This window comes from Peromyscus maniculatus, chromosome 1, assembly GCF_049852395.1.
Source record: "Peromyscus maniculatus bairdii isolate BWxNUB_F1_BW_parent chromosome 1, HU_Pman_BW_mat_3.1, whole genome shotgun sequence".
Classification (NCBI taxonomy): domain Eukaryota; kingdom Metazoa; phylum Chordata; class Mammalia; order Rodentia; family Cricetidae; genus Peromyscus; species Peromyscus maniculatus.
The window spans coordinates 29,184,919-29,210,212 of NC_134852.1; the positions used below are offsets into that span (position 1 = coordinate 29,184,919).

At 40.1% G+C, this 25,294-nt stretch overlaps 1 long non-coding RNA gene and 1 pseudogene across 1 annotated transcript; one reads left to right on the top strand and one right to left on the bottom strand.

Annotated features, from left to right (window-relative positions):
- Positions 1-7,538: 7,538 nt before the first annotated feature.
- LOC102911655 (heat shock protein HSP 90-alpha pseudogene) lies at positions 7,539-9,759 on the bottom strand (annotated as a pseudogene).
- A 13,962-nt stretch (positions 9,760-23,721) lies between these two features.
- On the top strand, positions 23,722-24,016 carry LOC143273308 (uncharacterized). The gene is made up of 2 exons (XR_013051287.1): positions 23,722-23,820; positions 23,946-24,016. It is a non-coding gene; the product is annotated as an uncharacterized LOC143273308 (long non-coding RNA).
- The last annotated feature ends 1,278 nt before the right edge of the window (positions 24,017-25,294 follow it).

The following is a 25,294-nucleotide window of genomic DNA, read 5'->3' on the forward strand; positions in this document are numbered from 1 at the left end:
CACACTGAAAAAAAAAATTGTCCTGGGAATCTCTGGACTAAAATTGGAACAATGTTTATCCAGAAGATAGGCATCCTCAGGAGGAGCCTTGTGCCCCCCAAATTTCAAAGACTTAGGACATTTATCTTGAGACTCAAAGGAAAGGACACTAATGTAGGGGCTGCCACTGCACTCTTTGCCCAGTCTCTGGTGTCTGAATCATTCATTCTCTCTGCCCACAGTGTGGTAAGCCTGCTCTTGAGTACACAGGACATTGATACCAAGGAATGTATCTTCTGCTCTTCTTATTTTTATTAATTTTAAAAATTTATTTTACATAACAAACAAGATTTCTCCTCCATCCTCTCATCATATTCCTTCCCCCACCTCCTTTCTACCTCCCCATCCTCTCCTGAGAAAGGGTAAGGTCTCACATGGGAGAAAACAAAGCATGGCAAATCAAGTTGAAAAAGGACCATAATCCTCCCTCTTGCATCAAGGCTGAGCAAGGCATCCCATCATAGGAAATAGGTCCCCAAATGCCACCTCACATGCCAGGGTCAGAGCTTGGTCCCACTGCTAGTGGCCACAAACAGACCAAGCTACACAACTATCACCCACATGTAGAGGGCTTAGGTTGGTCCCCTCCAGGTTCCCTAGCTGTCAGTCTAGAGTCTGTGAGCTCCCACAAGCTTACGACAGCTGTCTCTGTGGATTTCCCAATGATGATCTAACCCCCCATGCTCATACAATCTGTTCTCCTTCTCTTCAACTGGACTCCCAGAGCTCAGCCCAGTGCTCGCTTGTGGATCTCTACATCTGCTTCCACTAGTTACTGAATGAAGCTTCAATGATGACAATTAGGACAGTCATCAACCTGATCACAAGAGAAGGCCAGTTCAGGGACCCTCTCCATTATTTCTAGGAGTCATAACTGGGGTGATCCTTGTGGATTCCTAAGAGTTTCCCTGGCAACAGGTTTGTCCAAAAACCCATGATGTCACCTCTATCAAGATAATTCTTTCATTGTTCTCCCTCTCCATCCCTCCCCCAACTCCATCCTCCAGATCCCTCGTGTTCTCATCCCTCATCCTCTTTCCTCTATCCCCTAACCCCAGGTTACCCAGAATATCTCATCTATTTCCCCTTCCCAGGGTGATCCATTTGTCCCTCTTTGGGTCCTCCTTGTTCCCTAGCTTCTCTGAGGCTCTGGGTTGTAGCCTGGTTATGGTTTGCTTTACATCTAATATTCACTTGTGAGTGACTACAAACCATGTTTGTATTCTGTGTCTGGCCTCACTCAGAATGATTTTTTCCCAGTTCCATCCATTTTCCTGCACATTTCTTGATGTCATTGATTTGTACTGCTGAGTAATCCCTCATTGTGTAAATTTACCACATTTTCTTTATCCATTCTTTGGTTGAGTGGCATCTAGGTTGTTTCCAGGTTCTGGGTATTACAAATAATGCTGTTATGAACATAGTTGTGCAAGTGTCCTTAGGGATGATTGAACATCCCATGGGTATATGCCTAAGAGTGGTATGCCTGGTTTTTGAGGTAGACTGATTTCCAGTTTTCTAGGAAACTGCCATGATGATTTCCAAAGTGGCTGTTCAAGTTTGTCCTCCCACCAGCAGTGGAGGAGTGTTCCCCTTACTCCATATCCTCTCCAACATACACTGCCATCAGTGTTGTTTCTGATCTTAGCCATTCTGACAAGAGTAAGATTGTATTTCAGAGTCATTTTGATTTTCATTTCTATGATAATTAAGGATGTTGAGCAATTCCTTAAATGTCTTTCAGCCAACTGAGAGTCTTCTGTTATGAATTCTCTTTTTAAATCTGTACCCCATTTTTTAATTTGGATTATTTGGTATATTGATGTCAAGTTTCTTGGGCTCTTTGTATATTTTGGAGTTCAGCCATCTGTTAGATGTGGGGTTGGTGAAAATCTTTTCCCATTCTGTAGGCTACCATTTGTCTTATTAACTGTATGATTTGCCTTACAGGAACTTCATTTTCAGAAGACCCCATTTATTAATTGATCTCAGTGTGTCTGCTACTGACAAGCAGTGTCCTGTGCCAATGCTGTCAAGGATACTCCTCACTTTCTCTTCCATAAAGTTCAGTGTAACTGGATTTTTGTTGAGGTCTTTGATCCATTTGAACTTGAGTTTTGTGCAGTGAGATTGATATAGATCTATTTACAATCTTCTACATGTTGTCATGCAATTACACCACACCATTTGTTGAAGATATTTTATTTTTTCCACTGTACAATATTGGTTTCTTTGTCAAACATCAAGCATCCATAGCTGTGTGTGCATTTATGTAAGAGTCCACATGTTCTTTTTTATGCCAATACCAAGCTGTTTTTATTACTATATCTCTATAGTAGAGCTTGAAGTCAGAGATGGTGATGCCTCTGGCACTTCCATTGTTGTACAGGATTGTTTAAAGCTGTCCTGGGTTTTTTGTTTTTTGACATGAAGTTGGGTATTGTTCTTTTGAGGTCTATAAAGAATTGTGTTGGGATTTTAATGGGAATTGTATTGAATCTATAGATTGCTTTTGGTTAGATTGCCATTTTTACTATGTTAATCCTACCTATCCAAGAACATTGGAGATCTTTCCATTCTCTGATACCTTCTTCAATTTCTTTCTTCAAAGACATAAAGTTTTTGTCATACAGGTCTTTCACTCATTTGGTTAAGTTACCCCCAAGATGTTTTATATTATTTGTGGCTACTGTAAATGGTAATGTTTCCCTGACTTCTCTCTCAGCCCAATTATCATAGGAGGGCTACTGATTTTTTTTTTAGTTAATCTTGTATTCTACTATCTCACTAAAGGTGCTTATTAGCAGTAGGCATTCCCTGGTTATATTTTTTGGGGGTCACTTATGTATACTATCATATCATCTGAAATTATTGAAAGTTTGAATTCTTCCTTTCCTATTTGTATCCTCTTGATCTCCTCTTGTTGCCTTATTGCTCTAGCTAGAATTTTGAGGACTATATTGAATAGATAGGAAAAGAGTAGATAGACTTGTCTTGTTCCTGATTTTAGTTGAATTGTTTTGTGTTTCTCTTCATTTAATTTGATGTTCACTACTGGATTGCTGTATATTGCTTTTATAATGTTTAGGTATGTTTCTTATATTACTAATCTCTCCAAGACATTTATCATGAAATGGTGTTAAATTTTATGAAAGGAATTTTCAGTACCTAATGAGATGATTATTTTTTTCCTTTCAGTTTTTTTTTATAGGGTGGGTTATATTGAGAGATGTTTGGGTGTTGGACCATCCCTGCATCTGTGAGATGAAGACTACTAATCACGATGGATGATATTTTTGATGTACTATTGGATTCAGTTTGCCAGTATCTTATTGAGTATTTTGCATCAATGTTCATGACAAAGATAAGTCTGTAATTCTTAGTTATGTCTTTGTGTGATTTGGGTATCAGGGTAACTGTAGGTTCATAAAAGGAGTTTGGCAATGTTCCTTTTGTTTCTATTGTGTGGAACAATTTGAAGAGCATTGGTATTAGCTCTTCTTTGAAATTCTGGTAGAATTCTATACTGAAACCATCTGGACCTGGGCTTTTTTTTGGTTCACAGTCTTTTGATGACTGCTTCTATTTCCTTAGGGGTTATAGGTCTGTTTCAATTGTTTATATGGTATTCATTTAATTTTGGTATGTGACACCTATGCAGAAAATCGTCCATTTCTTGATATTTTTCAATTTTGTTGATTACAGGTTTTTGAGGTATGATCTAATGATTCACTAGATTTCCTCAGTGACTCTTGTTATGGCACTTTTTTATTTCATATTTTGTTAATTTGGATATTTTCTCTTTGCCTTTTGGTTAGTTTGGATAAGCATTTTTCTATCTTCCTTTTTCTTCAATAACCAACTAATTCTTTCACTGATTCTATGTATTGCTCTCTTTGTTTCTCATTTATTGATTTCAGCCCAGAGTTTGAATATGCTCTACTGTCTACTCCTCCTAGGTGAATTTGCTACTTTTTGTTTTAGGGATTTCAGTTCTGTTGTTAATTTTTTAGTGTGGGATTTTTCCATATTGTTTATGTAGGCGCATAGTGCTGTGAACTTTCCTCTCAGCACTGCTCATTGTGTCTCATAAGTCTGGGTAGGTTGTGAACTGATTTTCATGGAATTCTAGGAAGTCTGTAATTTCTTTCTATTTCTTCCTTGACCCAGTGGTGATTTGGTTGAGCATTGATCAGTTTCAGTGAATTTGTAGGCTTTCTGTAATTTTTCTTGTTGTTGAATTCTTTTTTTTTAATTAAGACATTTTCTATTCATTTTATATATCAACCATGGATTCCCCTGTCCTCCCTCCTCCCACCTCCCAGCCTCTTCCCCCAACCCACCCCCCATTCTCACCTTCCCCAAGGCAAGGTCTCCCCTGGGGAGTCAGCAGAGCCTGGTACATTCAGTTGAGGCAGGTCCAAGCACCTCCTGCCTGCACCAAGGCTGGGCAAAGTTTCTCAGCATAGGCACTAGGTTCCAAAAAGGCAGCTCATACACTAAGGACAGGTCCCAGTCTCACTGCCTGGGGTTCCCCTAAACAGTTCAAGGTAAACAACTGTCTCACTTAACCAGAAGGCCTAGTCCAGTACCGTGGGGGCTCCTCAGGTATTGGTTCACAGTTCATGTGTTTCCACTACTTTGGCTAGTTGTCTCTGTACTTTTTCCAATCACAGTCTCGATATCTCTTGCTTATATAATCCCTCCTCTCTCTCATCAATTGGATTCCTGGAGCTCCACCTGGGACTTGCCCATGGATCTCTGCATCTGCTTCCATCAGTCGCTGGATGAAGGTTCTATCATGACTGTCAGGGAGTTCGGCCATCCAATCACCAGAGTAGGTCAGCTCAGGTACCCCCTCGACCATTGTCAGTAGTCTATAGTGGATGTATCTTTGTGGATTCCTGGGGACCTCTCTAGAACTCTGCTTCTTCCTATTCCCATGGTATCTTCATTTATCATGGTATCTCTTTCCTTGTTATCTCACACTGTTCCTGATCCAGCTAGGACCTCCCACTCCCTTAAGCTCTCTTTCGCCCTACCCTTGCCCTCCATTACCGCCAACACCCCCAGTTTGCTCATGTAGATCTCATCCATTTCTCCACTGTTGGGCAATCCCTGTGTCTTTTCCAGGGTACTCTTTACTAGATAGCCTACCTGGAGCTGTGAGTTGCAGTCTGGTTATCTTTACTTTATATCTAGTATACATTTATGAGTGAGTACATACCATGTTTGTCTTTCTGAGTCTGTGTTACCTCACTCAGAATTATTTTTTCTAGATCCATCCATATGCCTGCATACCTCATGATGTCATTGCTTTTCTCTGCTGAGTAGTACTCCATTGTGTATATGTGCCACATTTTATTTATTCATTCTTCAGTTGAAGGGCATCTAGGTTGTTTCCAGGTGCTGGCTATTACAAATAATGCTGCTATGAACATAGTTGAGTATACGTCCTTGTGGTATGATTGAGCATTTCTTGGGTATATGCCCAAGAGTGATATAGCTGGGTCTTGAGGGAGATTGATTCCCAATTTTCAGAGAAACTGCCATACTGATTTCCAAAGTGGCTGTACAAGCTGCATTTCCACCAACAGTGTAGGAGTGTTCCCCTTGCTCCACATTCTCTCCAACATAAGCTGTCTTCAGTGATGTTGATCTTAGGCATTCTGATGGGTGTAAGAAGGTATCTCAGAGTCATTTTGATTTGCATTTCCCTGACAACTAAGGATGTTGAGCAATTCCTTAAATGTCTTTCAGCCATTTGCGTTTCCGCTGTTGAGAATTCTCTGTTTAGCTCTATAGCCCATTTTTTAAATTGGACTGTTGGGTATTTTGATGTCTAGTTTCTTGAGTTCTTTATATATTCTGGATATCAGCCCTCTGTCAGATGTGGGGTTGGTAAAGATCTTTTCCCATTCTGTAGGCTGTCATTTTGTCTTGTTGACAGTGTCCTTTGCTCTACAAAAGCTTCTCAGTTTCAAGAGGTCCCATTTATTAATTGTTTCTCTCAGTGCCTGTGCTACTGGTGTTATATTTAGGAAGTGATATCCGGTGCCAATGTGTTCAAGACTACTCCCTATGTTCTCTTCTATCAGGTTCAGAGTAACTGGATTTATGTTGAGGTCTTTGATCCACTTGGACTTAAGTTTTGTGCATGGTGACAGGTATCAATCTATTTGTAATATTCTACATGTTGACATCCAGTTATGCCAGCACCATTTGTTGAAGATGCTTTGTTTTTTCCATTGTCCAGTTTTGGCTTCTTTGTCAAAAATTATGTGTTCATAAGTGTGGGGATTAATGTCAGGATATTCAATTGGTCCATATGTTTGTTTTTATGCCAGTACCAGGCTGTTTTTATTACTGTAGCTCTATAGTAGAGCTTGAAGTCAGGGATTGTGATACCTCTAGAGCTTGTTTTATTGTACAGGATTCTTTTGACTATCCTGGACTTTTTCGTTTTTCCATATGAAGTTGAGTATTATTCTTTCCAGGCCTGTGAAGAATTGTGTTGGGATTTTGATGGGGATTGCATTGAACCTGTAGATTGCTTTTGGCAAGATTGCCATTTTTACTATGTTAATCCTACCTATCCATGAGCATGGGAGATCTTTCCATTTTCTGATATCCTCTTCAATTTCTTTCTTCAGAGACTTAAAGTTCTTGTCATACACAGGTCCTTCACTTGCTTAGTTAGAGTTACTTCAATCATTTGTGGCTATGGTAAAGGGTGATGTTTCTCTGATTTCTTTCTTAGCCCATTTGTCTTTTGTATATAGGAGGTACTGATTTTTTGAGTTAATCTTGTATCCTCCCACCTTACTAAAGGGGTTTATCAGCTGTAGGAGTTCCATGGTACAATTTTTGGGGTCACTTATGTATACTATCATATCATCTGCAAATAGTGAAAGTTTGACTTCTTCCTTTCCAATTTCTATCCCTTTGATCCAATTTCTATCTCCTTTTCTTTTTTTTAAATCTTATCTGTATTTACCTTTTAAAGTAGAATATGAGTGAGCACTATATTTCCATTCACAAGCCTTGCTGGGTTACAAGACCTAGGAAAGTGTAGGATTTTGTTCTTGGTACTTTGGAAGATAAGGCACATGGGAAATTCTTCTGTTGTTTTAGCTTGTGTTCCTCTAAGACTGGAACATGCAGAATTACTACAGAGGATGAAATATTTTAAGATAAAACTTAAGCCATCTTAATTTTTTTCCTTTTAATCATGAAGATAAATCTCAGAATACTTCCAAGTGACAAAATATTTTGTCTACTAAAGAATCCAGCTTCTGAACAGCTAAACACTTCAGACCACAAAGTTAATAGGTTACATTATGTCTTACAATAAACGTTCTACCAACCTGTTGAATCAAACCTGTAGTATCACAGTATCACAAGTAGAAAGAAAATTTATCTTCCCCTTAGTTCACATGCCACACAGATATTTTAACAGAAATAAACAAAAATCCTGGAAAATATATTATCAAAGAAGAAATGAAAGTAAGCATCAAACGTATAGTTCTGGTGAAGTTTAGTCTACTTCTTCCATGCACGATGTGTCATCTCCTTCCAGTGGTAGCATCTCTTCAGTTACAGCAGCACTGGTATCATCCACAGTAGGATCATCTTCATCAATACCTAGACCAAGCTTGATCATCCTGTAGATACTGTTAGCATGTGTCTGGGGATGTTTCAGACTGAAGCCAGAAGACAGGAGTGCAGTTTTATACAGCAAGATGACCATATTCTTCACAGACTTGTCATTCTTGTCAGCCTCTGCCTTTTGCCGTAGGGTTTCAATAATGGAGTGGTCAGGGTTTATCTCCAGGTGCTTCTTTGCTGCCATGTAACCCACTGTTGAGTTGTCTCTGAGGGCTCGAGCTGTCATGATTCTCTCCATGTTTGCTGTTCGCCCATATGTGCTCATGACAATACAGCATGGGGATGTCACCAGTTGGTTTGAAACAACCACCTTTTCAACCTTTTTCTCAAAAATATCTTTCATAATTTTGCAGAGGTTTTCAAATTTTGTCTTTTTCTCTTCCTGTTTCTTTTTCTCCTCTTCATCTTCTGGGAGTTCCTGTCCTTTGGTAGCTGACACCAAGGTCTTACCCTCAAATTCCTTTGGCTATTGCACGCAGTACTCATCAATGGGCTCAATCATGTAGATTACTTCTAAGCCATGCTTTTGGAGATGTTCCACAAAGGCCGAGTTAGCAACTTGGTCCTTGGTCTCACTGGTGATAAAGTAGATGTGCTTCTGGTTTTCCTATATTCTGGTGCAATAGTCCTTGAGAAAAACCATCTCATCCCCAGAAACAGATGTGTAGTACTACAGCAGCTCTGGAAGCTTCTTCCAATTTTGAGAGTCTTCATGAATTCCAAGCTTTATATCTTTTGAGAACTGCTCATAAAACTTTTTGTAGTTCTCTTTATCTTCTGCCAGTTCAGTAAATAGTTCTAAATGTTTCTTGACCAAATTCTTTCTGATAAATTTCAAAATTTTGCTTTGCTGCAACATTTCAAGGGAAATATTTAGAGGAAGATCTTCAGAATCCACCACTCCTCTAATGAAATTCAGATACTCAGGGATTAACTCCTCACAGTTATCCATGATGAAAACTCTGAACACATATAACTTGATGTTGTTCTTTTTCTTTCTGTTTTCAAACAGATCAAAAGGAGCACATCTTGGGACAAAAAGAAGGGCCCAGAATTCCAATTGCCCTTCAACAGAAAAATGCTTCACTGCCAAATGCTCTTCCCAATCGTTGGTTAAGCTCTTGTAAAATTCTCCATATTCTTCCGTAGTAATGTCATCAGGATTTCTGGTCCAAATAGGCTTTGTTTTGTTGATTTCTTCTTGATCAATGTACTTTTCACTCATCTTCTTCTTGTTGTCACCACTCTTCTTTTCTTCTTCTTCATCAGAACCAATATCTTCTATTTCAGGCTTGTCCTCAGACTCCTTTTCTTCTTTTTCTTTCTCTTCCTCTTTATCTTCATTTTCTTCAGCTTCATCATCACTGACTTTCTTATCATGTTCCTTCTCCATAAAGAGAGTAATGGGATAGCCAATAAACTGAGAATGTTTCTTCACAATCTCCTTTATTCTCCATTCCTCCAAATACTCGGTTTGGTCTTCTTTCAGGTGTAAGATAACCTTTCTTCCATAGCCCATTGGTTCACCTGTGTCAGTTCTCACTGTGAATGAGCCCCCTGCTGAAGATTCTCAGGCATACTGCTCATCATCATTATGTTTGGTGATCACAGTCACTTTCTCAGCAACCAAATATGCAGAGTAAAAACCAACACCAAACTGGCCAATCATAGAGATATATGCACCAGCCTGCAAAGCCTCCATGAAGGCTTTGGTACCAGACATGGCAATAGTACCAAGATTATTGATCAGGTCAGCCTTGGTCATTCCAATTCCGATATCCACAATAGTAAGGGTTCGATCTTGTTTATTGGGAATAAGATTAATGTGCAGCTCCTTCCCATTAGTTTACTAGGGTCTATCAGACTCTTGTATCTGATCTTGTCCAGAGCATCCAATGAATTTGAAATCAACTTCCTCAGAAAGATCTCTTTGTTTAAATAGAAAGTATTGATGATCAAGGACATCAACTGGGCCATTTCTGCCTGAAAGATGAGAGTCTTGACCTCCTCCTCCTCCATTGGTTGGTCTTGGGACTGGGTTTCCTCGGGCATCTTTGCTGAGTGACCACGCACGAAATGTGACCCGCTGCACCACTACATGGAAACAATTCTTGATCTCCTTTTCTTGTCTTATTGCTCTAGCTAGAACTTCAAGTACTATATTGAATAAATATAGGGAGAGTGGACAGTCTTGTTCCTGATTTTAGTGGAATCACTTTGAATTTCTCTCTATTTAATTTGATATTGGCTGTTGGCTTGCTGTAAATTGCCTTTATTATATTTAGGTATGTTCCTTGTATTCCTGAGCTCTCTAAGACTTTTATCATGAAGGGGTGTTGGATTTCCATCAAAGGCTTTTTCAGCATCTAATGAGATGATCATGTGGGGTTTTTTCTTTCAGTTTGTTTATATGGTGGATTACATTGACAGATTTTTGTATGTTGTTCCATCTTTGCATCCCTAAGATGAAGCCTACTTGGTCATGGTGGATAATTTTTTGACGTGTTCTTGGATTCGGCTTGTCAATATTTTATTGAGTTTTTTTTTTTTCATCAATATTCATTGAGAGAGATTGGTCTGTAATTCCCTTTCTTTGTTGCATCTTTGTGTGGTTTGGGTATCAGGGTAACTGTAGCCACATAAAAAAGAGTATGGTAATGTTCCTTCTGTTTCTATTGTGTGGAACAATTTGAAAAGTATTGGAATTAGCTCTTCTTTGAAAATCTGCTAGAATTCTGCTCTGAGGCCATCTGGTCCTGGACTTGTTTGGTTGGGAGACTTTTAATGACTGTTTCTATTTCCTTAGGGGTTTTGGTCTATTTAAATAGTTTATCTGGTCTAGATTTAACTTTGGTATGTGGTACCTACCCAGAAAATTGTTCATTTCTTTCAGATTTTCCAATTTTGTGGAGTACAGGTTTTTGAAGTATGAACTGATGATTCTCTGGATTTCCTCATTGTCTGATGTTATGTCTCCCTTTTTATTTCTGATTTTTTTATTTTGATGCTCTCTCTCTCTCTCTCTCTCTCTCTCTCTCTCTCTCTCTCTCTCTGCCTTTTGGTTAGTTTGGATAAGGGCTTGTCTGTCTTGCTGATTTTCTCAAAGAACCAACTCTTTGTTTTATTGATTCTTTATATTGTTCTCTTTGTTTCTATTTTATTGATCTCAGCCCTCAATTTGATTACTTCCTGGCACTGATTCTTCCTGTGTGAGTTTTCTTCTTGTTGTTCTAGAGCTTTCAGGTGTGCTGTTAAGTCACTAGTGTGAGATTTCTCCATCTTCTTTATGTGGGCATTTAGTACTATGAATTTTCCTCTTAGTACTACTTTCATAGTGTCTTACAAGTTTGGGTATGTTGTACTTTCATTTTCATTGAATTCTAGGGAGTCTTTCACTTCTTTCTTTCTTTCTTTCTTTCTTTCTTTCTTTCTTCCTTCCTTCCTTTCTTGACCCATTGGTGATTCATGTGGGCATTGTTCCGTTTCCATGAGACTGTAGGCTTTCTGTACATTTTGTTGTTGTTGAAATCTAACTTTAAGCCATGGTGGTCCGATAAAATACAAGAAGTTATTCCAATTTTTTGTATCTGTTGAGATTTGTTTTTGTGACCAATCTTGTGGTCAGTTTTAGAGAAGGTTTCATGGGGTTCTGAGGAGCTATATTCTTTTGTGTTAGGGTGGAATGTTCTGTAGATATTTATTAATTCTATTTGAGTCATAACTTCTGATAGGTCCCTTATTTCTCTGTTAAGTTTCAGTCTGGCATATCTCTCCAGTGGTGAGAGTGGAGTGTTGAAATCTCCCACTACTAGTGTATGGGGTTTGATGTTCAATTTAAGCTTTAGTAATGTTTCTTTTACAAATGTGGGTGCCCTTGTATTTGGGGCATAGATGTTCAGAATTGAAACTTCATCTTGGTGGATTTTCCCTGTGACAAGTATGTAATGTCCTTCCCAATCTCTTTCGATTGATTTTATTTTGAAGTCTATTTTATTAGATATTAGGATAGCTACACCAGCTTGTTTCTTAAGTCCATTTGATTGGAAAATCTTTTCCCAGCCTTCTACTCTGAGGTAGTGTATAGCATGAATCTTAAAAAGTTCTTATTAATAAGATCAAACTCAGACCAGGTATTGGGGTGAATTTTGGAAAATCAGAGAGACAGAACAAGCCACAGCTAACCTCACCTGGCCAACTTCTCAGCTGGCTTTGTTTCCTCAGACTGGATGATTCTGTATCCTCATCCCAATGGCTCTCAGCTGAACTGCTGCTCAAAAGCCTGAAGCTTAACCAGGTAAAAGCTTAACCAGCCAAATGCTTTTTGTTTTTGGTCTTCACACCTTATATATCTTTCCTTTCTACCATCACTCCCTGGGATTAAAGGCTTGCTTTCTGGGATTGAAGGCGTGTGTCACCATGCCTGGCTGTTTCCAATGTGGCGTTGAACTCAGAGATCCAGGGAGATTTCTACCTCTGAAATGGTAGGATTAAAGGTGTGAGTGCCACCGTTTTCTAGCCTTTGTATCTAGTGGCTGTTCTGTCTCTGACCCCAGATAAGTTTATTAGGGTGCACAATATTTTGGGCAACACAATACCACCACATTTCCCCTCTTTTTGTCTAAAATTTTAAAAAAAGCTTATAACTAATACAAGAAAAATTGTAGCCAGTAAGTATATACAATATACACAGTCAAGATTATGTTAATGATGTCTAGTCCATTAACATTTGACAGATTCAGACAAAAAAATCCATTATACATATTACAATGTCCAGTCCAGTAACATTTGATAAACTCAGACAAAAAATTTCATTGCTTAGACCTGGAGGTCTGTACAGACAGGCAGTGATGAGGAGGTCATGTGGTTCGGTTTACAACCAATGAGAAGGCAGAATAGAAAGTCTATAAAAAAGACAAGCAGACAAGAAGTAGCTCTCTTGCTGAGAAGGACAGAAGCGACAGTGAAGGGTAAGGTTTTTAGCTCTTAGCTATTGCTCTGACCTCTTGGGCTTTCATCTTTGCATTGGCTCTGTGTTTCTTATTTAATAAGATGGTTACACCTACAGAAGTGTCAGTCTTTAAAGTTGAGGTGTGTTTCTTGTATGCAGTGGAAGAATGGATCTTGTTTTCATATCCATTCTGTCAGCCTGTGTCTTTTTATAGGCAAATTGAGACCATTGATATTAATAGATATTAATAACCAGTGATTGTTAATTCCTGTTATTTTTTGTTGGTAGTGTTGTGTGTTTTTCTTCTTTGGTATTTGTTGCTGTGGGATTATCTATTGCCTGTATTTTCATGGTTGTATCTAACTTCCTTAGGTTGGATTTTTCTTTCTAGTGCTTTCTGTAGGGCTGTATTTGTGGATAGGTATTGTTTAAATCTGGTTTTGTCATGGAATATTTTGTTTATTCCATCTATGGCAATTGAGAGTTTTGCTGGATATAATAGTCTGGCTTGGCATCCATGGTCTCTTAGTGTCTGCATAACATCTATCCAGGACCTTCTGGCTTTCAGAGTCTCTACTGATAAGTCAGGTGTTATTCTGATGGGTCTGCCCTTATATGTTACTTGGTCTTTTTCCTTTGCAGCTCTTAATATTTTTCTTTATTATGTACATTTAATAGTTGGACTATTATGTGGTGAGGGTCTTTTTTATCTAGTCTATTTGGTGTTCTGTAAGCTTCTTGTACCTTCATAGGCATTTCCTTCTTTAAGTTGAGAAAGTTTTCTTCTATGATTTTGTTGAATATAATTTCTGTGCCTTTGAGTTGATATTCTTCTTCTATCACTATTATTCTTAGGTTTGGTCTTTTCATGGTGTCCCAAATTTCCTAGATGTTTTGTGTTATGACTTTGCTGGCTTTAATGTTTTATATAACTGATGAATCTATTTCCTCTATGGTATCTTCAATGCCAGAAATTCTCTCTTCCATCTCTTGCATTCTGTTGGTAATGCTTGCATCTGTAGTTCCTGATCATTTATTTGGATTTTCCATTTCCAGCATAACCTTAGTTTGTGTCTTCTTTATTGCTTCTTTGTCAGTTTTCAAGTCTTGAACTGTTTACTTCACCTGTTTGATTGCTTTTTCTTGGGTTTCTTAGCTTTCTTTAAGGGATTTATTAGTTTCTTTCAATTTTTTTGTTTGTCTTTTCCTTGATTTTTTTTTTTTTTTTGGTTTTTCGAGACAGGGTTTCTCTGTGTAGTTTTGCGCCTTTTCCTGGAACTCACTTGGTAGCCCAGGCTGGCCTCGAACTCACAGAGATCCGCCTGCCTCTGCCTCCCCAGTGCTTGGATTAAAGGTGTGTGCCACCACTGCCCGGCTTTTCCTTGATTCTTTAAGGGAATTTTTTCCTTTCATCTTTAAAGACCTCTATCATCTTCTTAAAATCATTTTTAAAGTAGTTTTCTTCTCCATCTTCTACATTGGGATGTTCATGTCTTGCTAATGTAGAACCACTAAGTTCTGGTGGTGCCATATTGCTCTTTATGTTGTTGTATGTATTCTTGCTCTGGCATCTACCTATCTCTTCCACCAATTGGTGCAAGTGGTGTCTGTGTCTCAGGGAGCCACTCTTGGTCCAGTCAGAGCTCTTGGTTCAATTGGAGCTGTCAGATTCTGTGTCTCAGGGAGCAGTTGCAGTCTCAGGGATGGGTGAATTTGGATGGTAGATTGTGGTTTGCGGGTTACAGGTACAGTGGGGAGGGTGTAGTCAGACTTGCCTGTGGGAGTCTTGCCACCTGGCCTGAAACTGGGGCTGCAATAGATGGGGGTATGAAGGATGAGTTGTGCCTCTGGGCCTAAAGCCTAGAGGCTGGGGTGATCAGCTGGAAGAACAAAGAGTCCAAACAGCTGGCAGAGTCTGTGTCTCAGGGAGCAGCTGTGGTCTCAGGGGATGGGTTAGTTTGGGGGGTGGAGTGGGGCTTGTTAGTTACAGTGTCTTGTGGGGGGTGGTAATCAGGCCTACCTGCAGGAGTCCTGCCTGCTGGCCTGCACCTGGGACTGCAATGGGTGGAGGTATGGGGCATAGGTTGTGCCCCAGGCCTAAAGGCTAGAGGCTGGGGTGGTTCCTCCCTTTTCACTTCTAATTTTGTTACTTTGGATATTGTCTCTCTGCCTTTTTGTTATTTGGGATAAGGGTTTGTCTCTCTTGTTGATTTTCTCAAAGAACCAACTCTTGATGCCATTGATTCTTTGTTCTGTTCTCTTTGTATTTTATTGATTTGCCCTCAGTGTCATTGTTTTCTGCTGCCCTCTACTCCTCCTGAGTGTGTTTTCTTCTTTCTGCCCTAGAGATTTCAGGTGTGTTAAGTTGCTAGTATGAAATGTCTCTAATTTCTTTATGGAGGCACTCAGTGCTATGAACTTTCCTCCTAGCACCACTTTCATTGGGTCTCAAATTTGGGTATGTTCTGCATTCATTTTTATTGAATTCTAGGAAGTCTTTCATTTCCTTCTTTATATCTTCTTTGACTCAGTGTTAATTCCATAGAGAGTTGTTCAGTTTCCATTAGTTCATAGGCTTTCTGTTATTTCTGTTGTTGTTGAAATCTGCTTTAATCCATGGTGGTCCAATAAGACTTGGGATTGTTTCAATTTTCTTGTATCTATTGGGACTGCTTTGGTGACCGAGTATATGACAAATTTTGAATAGTGTTCCATAAGGTGCTGAGAAAAAGTTGTATTCTTTGTGTTTCTGTGAAATGTTCTGTAGATATCTGTTAGGTCCATTTTAATCACAGTGTCTGTTAGTTTATTTCTCTGTTTATTTTCTGTCTGGATGATGTGTCCATTGGTGAGAGTGGGGTGTTGAACTCTCCCACTATTAATGCATGGGGCTCAATGTGTGATTTAAGCTGTAGTAATGATGCTTTTATAGATGTGAGTGCTTTTGTATTTGGGGCAGAGATGTTCAGAATTGATATGTCTTGGTGGGTTTGTTCGTTAATGAATTTGAAGAGTCCTTCTCTATCTTTTTTGATTAGTCTATTTTGCTACATATAGGAAATCTACACCAGCTTGCTTCTTCTGTAGTTTTATTGGAAAATCATTTTTTAATCTTCACTCTGATCTAATAGTGAGTGTCTGTCAAGGTTGGGGAGCTTGTCTTCAGGAAGTTAGCTTTGCCTTTGGTGCAGCAGAGGGTCTCTGATCTTCATTCTGGTGTGGCTTGTTCCTCTTCTTCTGATTGATGTGGTGTATGCACAGTGGAAGTCAGCCATAAATAGGGACTGGATCTGACAGCAGTGGAGTTGATAATCAGGGACAGCTTACTCTGTGGGATGGGTCTTTGGGAATAGAATCTAGGGAGTAGGGCAGTTCAGCTGGCAGGCAGGTCACTCACCTATTCTTCTGACTAGCATGGTCTGTGCCTAAAGAATCTGTTTTCCCCTAATGTGATTTTGGGCAGTGTCAGTGTGACAGTTAATGCTAACTAGGACACTGTTTCAAACTGTAAAGTCCTCATCCATAGAGAGAATTCACTGAAAGTTTTCCATTCTGCAAATGAGTGTCCCTCTTTCTTTGCCATGGTCATCACATGTACTGGTGTCCAATCAGAGCCAGGGAACAGCTCAAGGGCACCTACCCTGAGAGTTACTTTTCCCATTTCCCATATCTTGATCTCAGGGAAACTGTGATATCCACAGCAGACATTGAGAACAGTTAATGAAACAGCATCATCAAAGCATAAGTTTCATTTTGACTCAGGACAGGCCTCCCAGGCTCATTCATCACCTGCCTCTTCTGGCTGCTTTGGAATCAGAGCAGAAGCCACTCACCAGCTGACACAAAACAGGAGCTGAAAGCATTTGGGCTAAAGAACATGAGCATGGATCAATATTCTGGGTGTTCCTTCTGGGTCACGGAGATCATGATAGCAAATGGGGAGACAGGAATGCATTAGTTAGTGACAAAAAGAAAAACCTACTTGACCTTAAGTAAAGTATCTCTGCCTATGAATTTCCTCTAACTGAGACTGAGAGTCCAGCCCCCAGATCTGCTCAAATGTAGCAAAAAGAATACCCCAGAGTAATGAGGGCTTAGGAAAAAATTCTTATCTTTCTAAAAAGGTCTTTAGGGAAAAAACAAGCTCACATGTTCTGAAGGCAACTTTGTTTATTACTGAATCTTGAAAAATTCTTCCACAGAAAAAACTAGCAAATATAAAAGCTGCATATTGAAGGTCATATTACATCTTTAAAATAAAGAATAGAGACAGAGCCATTCTATAAACACATAAGAACTCACACGTTTTTCTCTCAGGCTTGAAAAAGTTATGCCAACCAAGGCAATGCCAGGGTGTCAACCGGATTCCCCGATATATAGTCTGCAAAGCAGACAGAAAGGCTCAAGACAAGAGACAGTGACCTAGAAACATCCTGAATCTTAAGAAGTATTCTTCTACCCTGCATAAACTGTTAGTTAGCTGAACCTTGAATTTTATAAAATAAAAATGAGGTTTGAAATACATGCAGAAAGTCAATTAATGAGACACAGAGTTGTGTTTCTGTGGGATGTTCTATATGGCAAATATGTTGCTCTGATTGGTTAATAAATTTATCACTGATTGGCCAGTAGCCAGACAAAAAGTATAGGTGGGACTAACAGAGAGGAGAATTGAGAGAACAGAAAGGTGGAGGGAGACACTGTCAGCTACCGCCATGACAAACAACATGTGAAGATGCCGGTAAGCCATGAGCCATGTGGCAAGGTATAGATTTATAGAAATGGGTTAATTTAAGATATAAGAACAGTTAACAAAAAGCCTGAGCCATTAGGCTAAACAGTTTAAATAATATAAGCGTCTGTGTGTTTATTTTATAAGTGGACTACAGGACTACTGGAGCTTGGCGGGACCTGGAGAGAAAACTCTCTAGCTACATTGTGTATCTTTTTTTTTCTGTCAGGCTTCATTGCAAGCAAACTGGCATGAAGTTGTTTCATTCCTGGCCTTGTAAGTCACTTGAAAACTTGTCCTTGAGCACTCTCCAGGGCAACTGGACTGTTTAGAATTTGCTGATGTTTTAGCTAATGGCCTGGCTATGAAGGTATATTTTCTTCACCAAATTTACACAGTATAAGAAGAAGTCATCCTTCTGACAATTTGAAGACAGAATTATGCCCCAAAAGTGTAAAACACACCACCAAAGGGCTGTGGGAAGAACCCCACAGACATTCTTTTTAGGGAGGCAATGCAGTGGCACATGAGAACTTTGTAGGCAGAAAACAACAGGTTTCCATAGCCAGTGACCCCATGGACTTTGCCTAATGGGACTTCCCAACAGAGAGTTATTAGTCTGGTAGTTCAGCCTGTTGAATACTATGTGGTGATATTTTATTTGTATGTTAATAAATAAGCTTGCCTGGAGATCAGGGGGGAAAGGCCAGCCATTTTAAGTAAACAAGAAGTCAGGCAGCACACACCTTTAATCCATTAGCAGGCAGGATCTCTGTGTGTTCAAGGCCACACTAGGGAACAGAACCAAGCCTGATGACACAAGCCTTTAATCCCAGTACCAACAATAGAGGCCTAGAGGTCTGTACAGACAGAAAGTAACAAGGAACTGAGGTAGCTGGGCTAAGAGCCAATGAGAGGGCAGAACAGCAAGGCAATAAAGGCATGGGTAGACAGGAAGTAACACACATTTGGAAGCTGCAGAGTTGGTGAGGTAAGGTTGGCTGGTGGCTTTCCCTGTTTCCCTGATCTAAGGCTTTCACCCCTATATTTGGCTCCATGTTTTTTAGTTAATAAGACCATTTAGAAATTCGTTTACAATACTGGTTGCCACCTGCTGCATAATCTTTAGTGGTTTATGGCACCTCCTTCTTTTTCATTTAATAAATGTGGAGTGTGAATTTCTTTCTGGGCAATGTGTACTGCAGATCCTAAGCATCTGAGGATGACTAGAAGGGAAGATGATAATAAGATGATTAATGCTCCTATGATTCTCAAATTAATGAGAAAATTCCACAAAGAGTTATCATGAACAAGATTTTTGACTGATTTAACGAAGTAGTTAGCTGCCTCTTCAGCAAAAGAAAACTGTAGCTTGGAATGGCTAATAGATTTAATGTGGGAAAACAGAGTAGCTATGTTTATACTTAACTAGTGTATTCCAGACACCTCTCAAGTGGGCTTGTATTTGTTCCCACGACATCTGTGAGCTGTTAAACAGCAGAGGAGCAGTAACACAAATCCATTTATAGTTAGTGTGACATGATGTTGTTAGACGTGTCTTAATGTGTTGAATCTGAGTTTCCATATAAAGAATGGCTTCTTAAAACATTTATTCTATCTGTTAACCCTTGATCAGTTCTTCCTGTGTAACCAAAACCAATGAGATATTCTTGGATAAGGAGTTCACATGATTAGCAGTGTGTATCTGTTGAGCCAAGGCAGTGGCTGACACAGTTGTGGGACCTATGATGGCTATTAAAGCAGTAGCACCAGGCATGAGTGCCACAGTGAATCCTTCAGGGCATGAGAGAGAGAGAGAGTCAACAACATGTTCTAGAGCAAATATGGCTGGATCTTCAGACCAGGGTGAGGAAAGATTAATAAGCAGCAACACATATGGTGGCTCATGGACAATAAGGAAAGCTGTGGGGTGAGTGGTGGAATTAATGCAATTAGTCAGATAACAGTTTTCACGGGAGATGTCATAAATTGATCCATTTGCAACAATGTTTATAATCCCTGTCTCCCCTGAATGTAGGATAGCAAAAGGTGACATAACACAAGACTGGATATCAAGGGAATGATAATTAAGCTGTCTAGGCAATTTAAGGTTGACAACAAAATCAAAGGCAGCCAACAAATGATGTAATTCAGTTTGAGGTTTAGGTTAATGAGAAAGCAGGGCTGTATAAGTGGGACTGGGCCAGCCAAATGTTGTCCATTGATCTTCAGTGGGTTCTAAAGAGGTATAAGACCAATCATGAATTTTTATAAAGGCATTATTATAAGGATGAAAGGTAACTCCTGTATCAGGAAACACACATTGTATCCATTTAGGATGGCCAGTAGCAGGTCTTATGTTGTCCCATGAATGGCTAAATGTTTTATAATCACAAGCTGGAAATTTCTTAAAGGGTGGTGTGCAATCAGAAATTAGTCCACCTGGCCGATACCAATGTACAAGTGATGTTATATTTAATGACCAGATATCAACATTAGACTGACTAGCCTTGCATGTCCTGCATTCTAAAGGCAGACATCCTGTTACTGAAGTTGTGGAAGAAGCAAAAAAGCACAAAGGAAGACTATCTGAATGTCCCTGGAAGTCAAAGTGTTTGGCTAATTGAGAATGAATGAAACTAGATGCCTCTCCTCCCATTAAAAAGGAGTCATAGCTGGACATCTTTAATGCCAGCACTTGGAAGGCAGAATCAGGTGAATCTCTGTGAGTTCAAGGCCAGCCTGGCCTACAAAGCAAGTTCCAGGACTCCTAGGACTATTACACAGAGAAACTCTGCCTCAAATAATAAAAAAATAAAAAGAAAAAAGAAAAGTCATTAGTGACAACCTTTATTTCCTCATAGTCCCATATGGCTGGGTAGAAAAGAGGGGAATCAGAGACATAGGCCCAGTATGTTTCTTGAGCAAGAGCACAGGGAATAAAATAAATACCTGAATATTGGTCATAACCAACATATCCAGAAAAAGATTTTTAGGAGTTAAAGTTTTTCCCTGATCATGTAAAACCTGAGTAGCTTCAGCCCAACAAGAAGGAGCCCAACAGCAGTGAGTGGAATCAGCAGCCATGGGGAGTGGCAAAGGTTGGGCTGATGAATTTTGAGGCCATCTACCAGGAGAGCCAGGGGATTTTGTGTTAGTTGTGGATTCTCAGCATCTCCATCAGAGTTGGTGCTTGGAGACATCAGAAGCTGGGGGGGGGAGCTGTAAAGGTGGAAGTCTCTGCTTTCTCCTTGCTGCTGGAAGCTTTGGACCATGTTGGGTCTGCAATGGGCTGGCTATAGGGTCTAATTAACCAGTCTCATACCCACAATGGTGAATCAGCATCCTGTAGAAAGACACAAGCATATCCTCTTCTGCATATTAATAGTATATCTGGGCCTTTCCAAAGACCAGTCAGGAGGTCCTTCTATTAGAATAAAGTTTGGGAGTAATATTTGTAGAAAAGTTACTGAGGAAGGAACTCATATTGTCCTCAGAGATATTCCTATGATTGATTACATACAATGCATGGTTAAGAATATGATGGGGTGATGAGTATTTAAAATCCCCATTTTATAATTTATATATTTGAATTTTCAAAGTTTGATGAACTCTCTCGACAATAGCTTGACCCTTGGGATTATAAAGGATGCCTGTGGGATGGGAAATATTAAAAGTTAAGCACCATTTTTAAAAGCCTTAGACGTATACACAGGGGCATTGTCTGTTTTTAAAATCCTAGGCATTCCCAGAATAGTAAAGCAATAAAACAGGTGTTGTATTACATCTTTAAAGTCTTCTCCAGAGTGGGCAGAAGCACAGATAACATGAGAATATGTATCCACACACATGAACAAAGGCTAACTTTCCCAAAGAAGGAATGTGAATAACATTCATTTGCAATAATTCACAAGGATGTAAGCCTCATGGGTTTACTCCCATAGGAAGAGAGAGAGAGAGTGGTTGTGGGACAGGCAGGACAATTACACACATTGTCCAAGCAGCTTCATGAGGGAGCTGATATAGAAGTGGAGTGAAGCATGCCTTTTCTGGGCTGCTTCTATGGAGCAGGCTTTAATACTTGTTAAAGAATCAGCCATGTGCTTTCCTTAAAGGATGGGATAAGGAAGCACAGTGTGCAATCAAACATGTTCCACAAAAAAGGGGAAAAACCTAGATTGAATTGAAGTTTATAATTTTGATAGCAAACTTGAAATATCAGAATGACCAGAGGGGAGTGGAGCAGTTTCTATGTGAGGAAACCATCTGATCTCAAATTGAGAATCAGTGTACAAATTAAACGTTTTGTCTTTAAGTCTTTCAAAAAAAAAAAACAGTCATTACTGCTATTATTTCCACTCTCCGTGCAGAGGTTTCCCGTGTAGGAAATGACTCATTATGATGATCTATAATCAGGGCATCTTGACCTGAGGCTGAGCCATCAGCAAAGATAAGTGCTGCTGGAGGAGGCAGTGGAGCTGATTTGGTTTGTAAGGAAATATAACAGCATGTAGAAACATGAATTTTAACAAATAATGGTCAGGTAATTGACATGAAAAGATACCTGTATACCCTAATTGAGCAATTTATTGTGTGGGAGAACAGTCTCTTCCATGTGTGTCCTGAGCAGCAAAGCTTGGTGATACAGACCTGGGATCTGGAGTCAGACGCCCATTGTCTCTCCTGGTCCTCACTGACCCACTCCTGTCTGACACCTGAGAGTGCTGTGTTCCTCATTCTGTACTGATGTCCACTACAGAGCCTGGGGCAGTGCCCTCTGAGGCACTGATGTTCAAGAAGTCCTACAGATTGCACAGAATAAGACTTCTCACTGAGATTCCCTGAAAATCACTCACAGGCTGCCTTCAGGACTTAATGTGTGCAAAGACATCTCACACATGAGACCAGGAGTGGGCCTGTCATTGATCTAACTACCCAGGATGGACCACAGCATGAGCCAGTCTTCCCAGGTGTTTGGTGGTGACTGACATGAGGCATGGATCCCTGAATTCAATGGATGAGTCACAGAATGATCTAGCAGAGGGAAAATTTTGGGTTAAAAGTGAGCTTGAAACAGAAGCATTGTCTTGGCCTGTGATGCTCTGCTTGTATAGTCAATGGCCAAATCAAGATGTTTCCTGAACTGCAGGTTGCTGTTTTCTTTCTTTACTTCTTTCTTTTTTCTTTCTTTCATTCTTTTCATGTGTATTACTATATTTATTGCATGTATATCTATGACCCACAAGTATGCCCAGGGCACACAGAAGCCAGAGTTGGGCACTGGATACCATGGAGATGGAATTACAGTTTAGCTATGAGATGTCATGGGTGTGCTGAAAACGGAACTTGGGTCCTCTACAAGAGCAATCATTGCTCTTAACCACTGAGCAATCTCTCTGGCACTCCCAGGTAGATGTTTTCAGAGGCAGACCTGACTCTCAGAAGGGAGTGAGCAAGAACTTGCTGGAACTCTGGCTGGAAGGGACAGGTGTGTTTGGCAGATCTGGATTAGAAATTTAGGACTCTTACTTTCCCCATATGAGACAGTTGTTACTAACACCCAGATCTAAGGCCAATTCCCAAAAGGATTCCTTCTCTAATGAGTACAATGAGGTATGATGAAAGACAGATGCAAAAGTTGTTTGAATTCAGTGACTCCCTGAGCTGAGAGAGCCCCAAGTAAGATACAGGATCTTTTGCAAGGTACAAAGCAAAGCCCTTTCCTTTGCCTTTCTGGAGTAGTGATATCAGCATGACATAAAACACATGATTTCCTGTCCAGTAGGTGGGCTGTGGAGTCCTGGAATTTGGCAGAAATTCTGCAGAGGTGGGTAGTTTAGTTCTAGAGTCAAATCTACCTCTCCATTTTTTTTTCACTTCATAGAACAGACATCTCCTCAAGCTGCTGATAGCCAAGATTGACTTCTGTGAAAAACAGCTGTTCCTGCTCCACATACACCTAAGAAGGCCTCCAGGGTGAAGACACTGGATACGTGATTGCACACAGACAGCGTGTCTTCACCCATGACCTGTGAGACAGATGTACACATTTTTTCTGTATCTCTTTCCCAGTGATAGCACACATTGTTAGTGAATGTTACCATGGCGATAAGGTAACCTCAAATAGGAAAACCGCCCTGACACTGGGATAGGACAGCTGTCCAGATCAGCACCATCTGTTGCTACTTGCCTGCAGGAGAATTCATTAGACTTAATCCCTGAAGACATGGAGTCATCAGGAGGACCTATGTCCTCTGTCCCTGCCCTTGGTCTCCCTGGATTTTCTGTAAAGTCTCAAAAGCCCATCAGAACAGTTCGCTAAAGACCTGGGCATTGGAACAGTGTGGCTCTCCATGCTGAAATTCAGAAAAAGATACCCAGTTCACTAGTGGATGCCTAGGGACTGTATGGAGTCCACTGGAGCTGGAGTTAGGTAACCTTGTGAAGCCTCTTCACATAGGTGCTGGGAACTGAACTCAGGTCCTCTGGAAGAGCAGCATGGGCCATATCTCCAGTCCTCCTTTCTCATTCTCTTCCTTTTCCCCTTTGTGCTTCCAGTCAACCCCTGAACTCACCTTCTAGATGCCTGTCTGCTTCTGGTGAATTGCAACAAGAGCTTTGGAAGGACTGTTTACCCCTGTTGTTTTGGGATGTTCCAGTACCTAGAAAAGGCTCGGGTGGGTGGGTGGATGGGTGGATGGATGGATGGATGGATGGATGGATGGATGGATGGATGGATCAATGACAATACAAGGGCACGGATTTTAAGGAATCTCATGTTGGTAGATAACAAAACAGGCTAATGCCTCATTTTGACTTTTAATTTACATTTAATTATGCATTTTACATATGTGTATGAAAGACAGAGAGAAAGAGAGAATACATGTGGTTACTCATGCATACATCACCGTATGGGTGAGAAAATGCACATATATGGAATATATTTTGAAATAGCCAACCAATTTGTTGTAGAGCGAATGGCACACCAATAATCTCAGGCTCTTTGCCAAAAGACCTTCTAGATTCAACTAGACTCTTTTGCACAAAACATGCTACAGCTTCAAAGTATGGATATAATACTTTACCTGACAAAGCAGGAAGTTGTAACCATAAAAGAGGACCATTTTGCCATAATACCGGTGTAGGAATAACTCTAGTGGGCAGGATATATGCTTGCCAAGGCTGATCATAATCAATATAATGTATCTGCTGATACTGAATAGCATTCTCAATCTGTGAAAGAATTTGTCTACCTTTTTCAGTTAACTGTCTGAGTGAATTAGGATCACCATCTCCTTTTAAAATATCATTCAAAGGTTCTAAATCACCGGTAGATAATTTTGAATAAGATTGTAACCATTGAACATCCCCAATAACTATCTCCTTTTGAAAATCATTCAAAGTTTTTAACCCATCTTTTCTTATTTCCAATTTCTGAGGCTTTAGTTTAATAGGGTATAACACATGCCTTAAATATTGAAAAGGCAGAATTACCCTGGCTTCCACCCCATCCCTACAGGCTGGATGTCAGTGACACAGATTTCTCAGACCTTCTCGTTGCTCTCTGCATCTGCTACAGGGCCAGGGGATCTTGTTCAGTTTTATCCTTTGTGTATTTCCTTTGGGAAATATAGACTAGCCTAGGCAGAAAGCCCAAGGCATCTCAGAAAGGCTAGGGAGCACATGGCAGATTCATCATATTGCTCAGTAAACAGAAGAAGTGGGATCATCATCATGAAACCCTGCATGGGATGATGAACACCAGAGCCCTCTTTATGGGACTCAGGTCACCTCCTCCCACACACCCAGGATGTGAGGCTCCTGACACATCTGCTCGAGGGCCTTTGTCCTGGGTCGGGATCCTGACTGATAACCGCAGTGAGAATGGACCTGTCTCCTTGCCCATG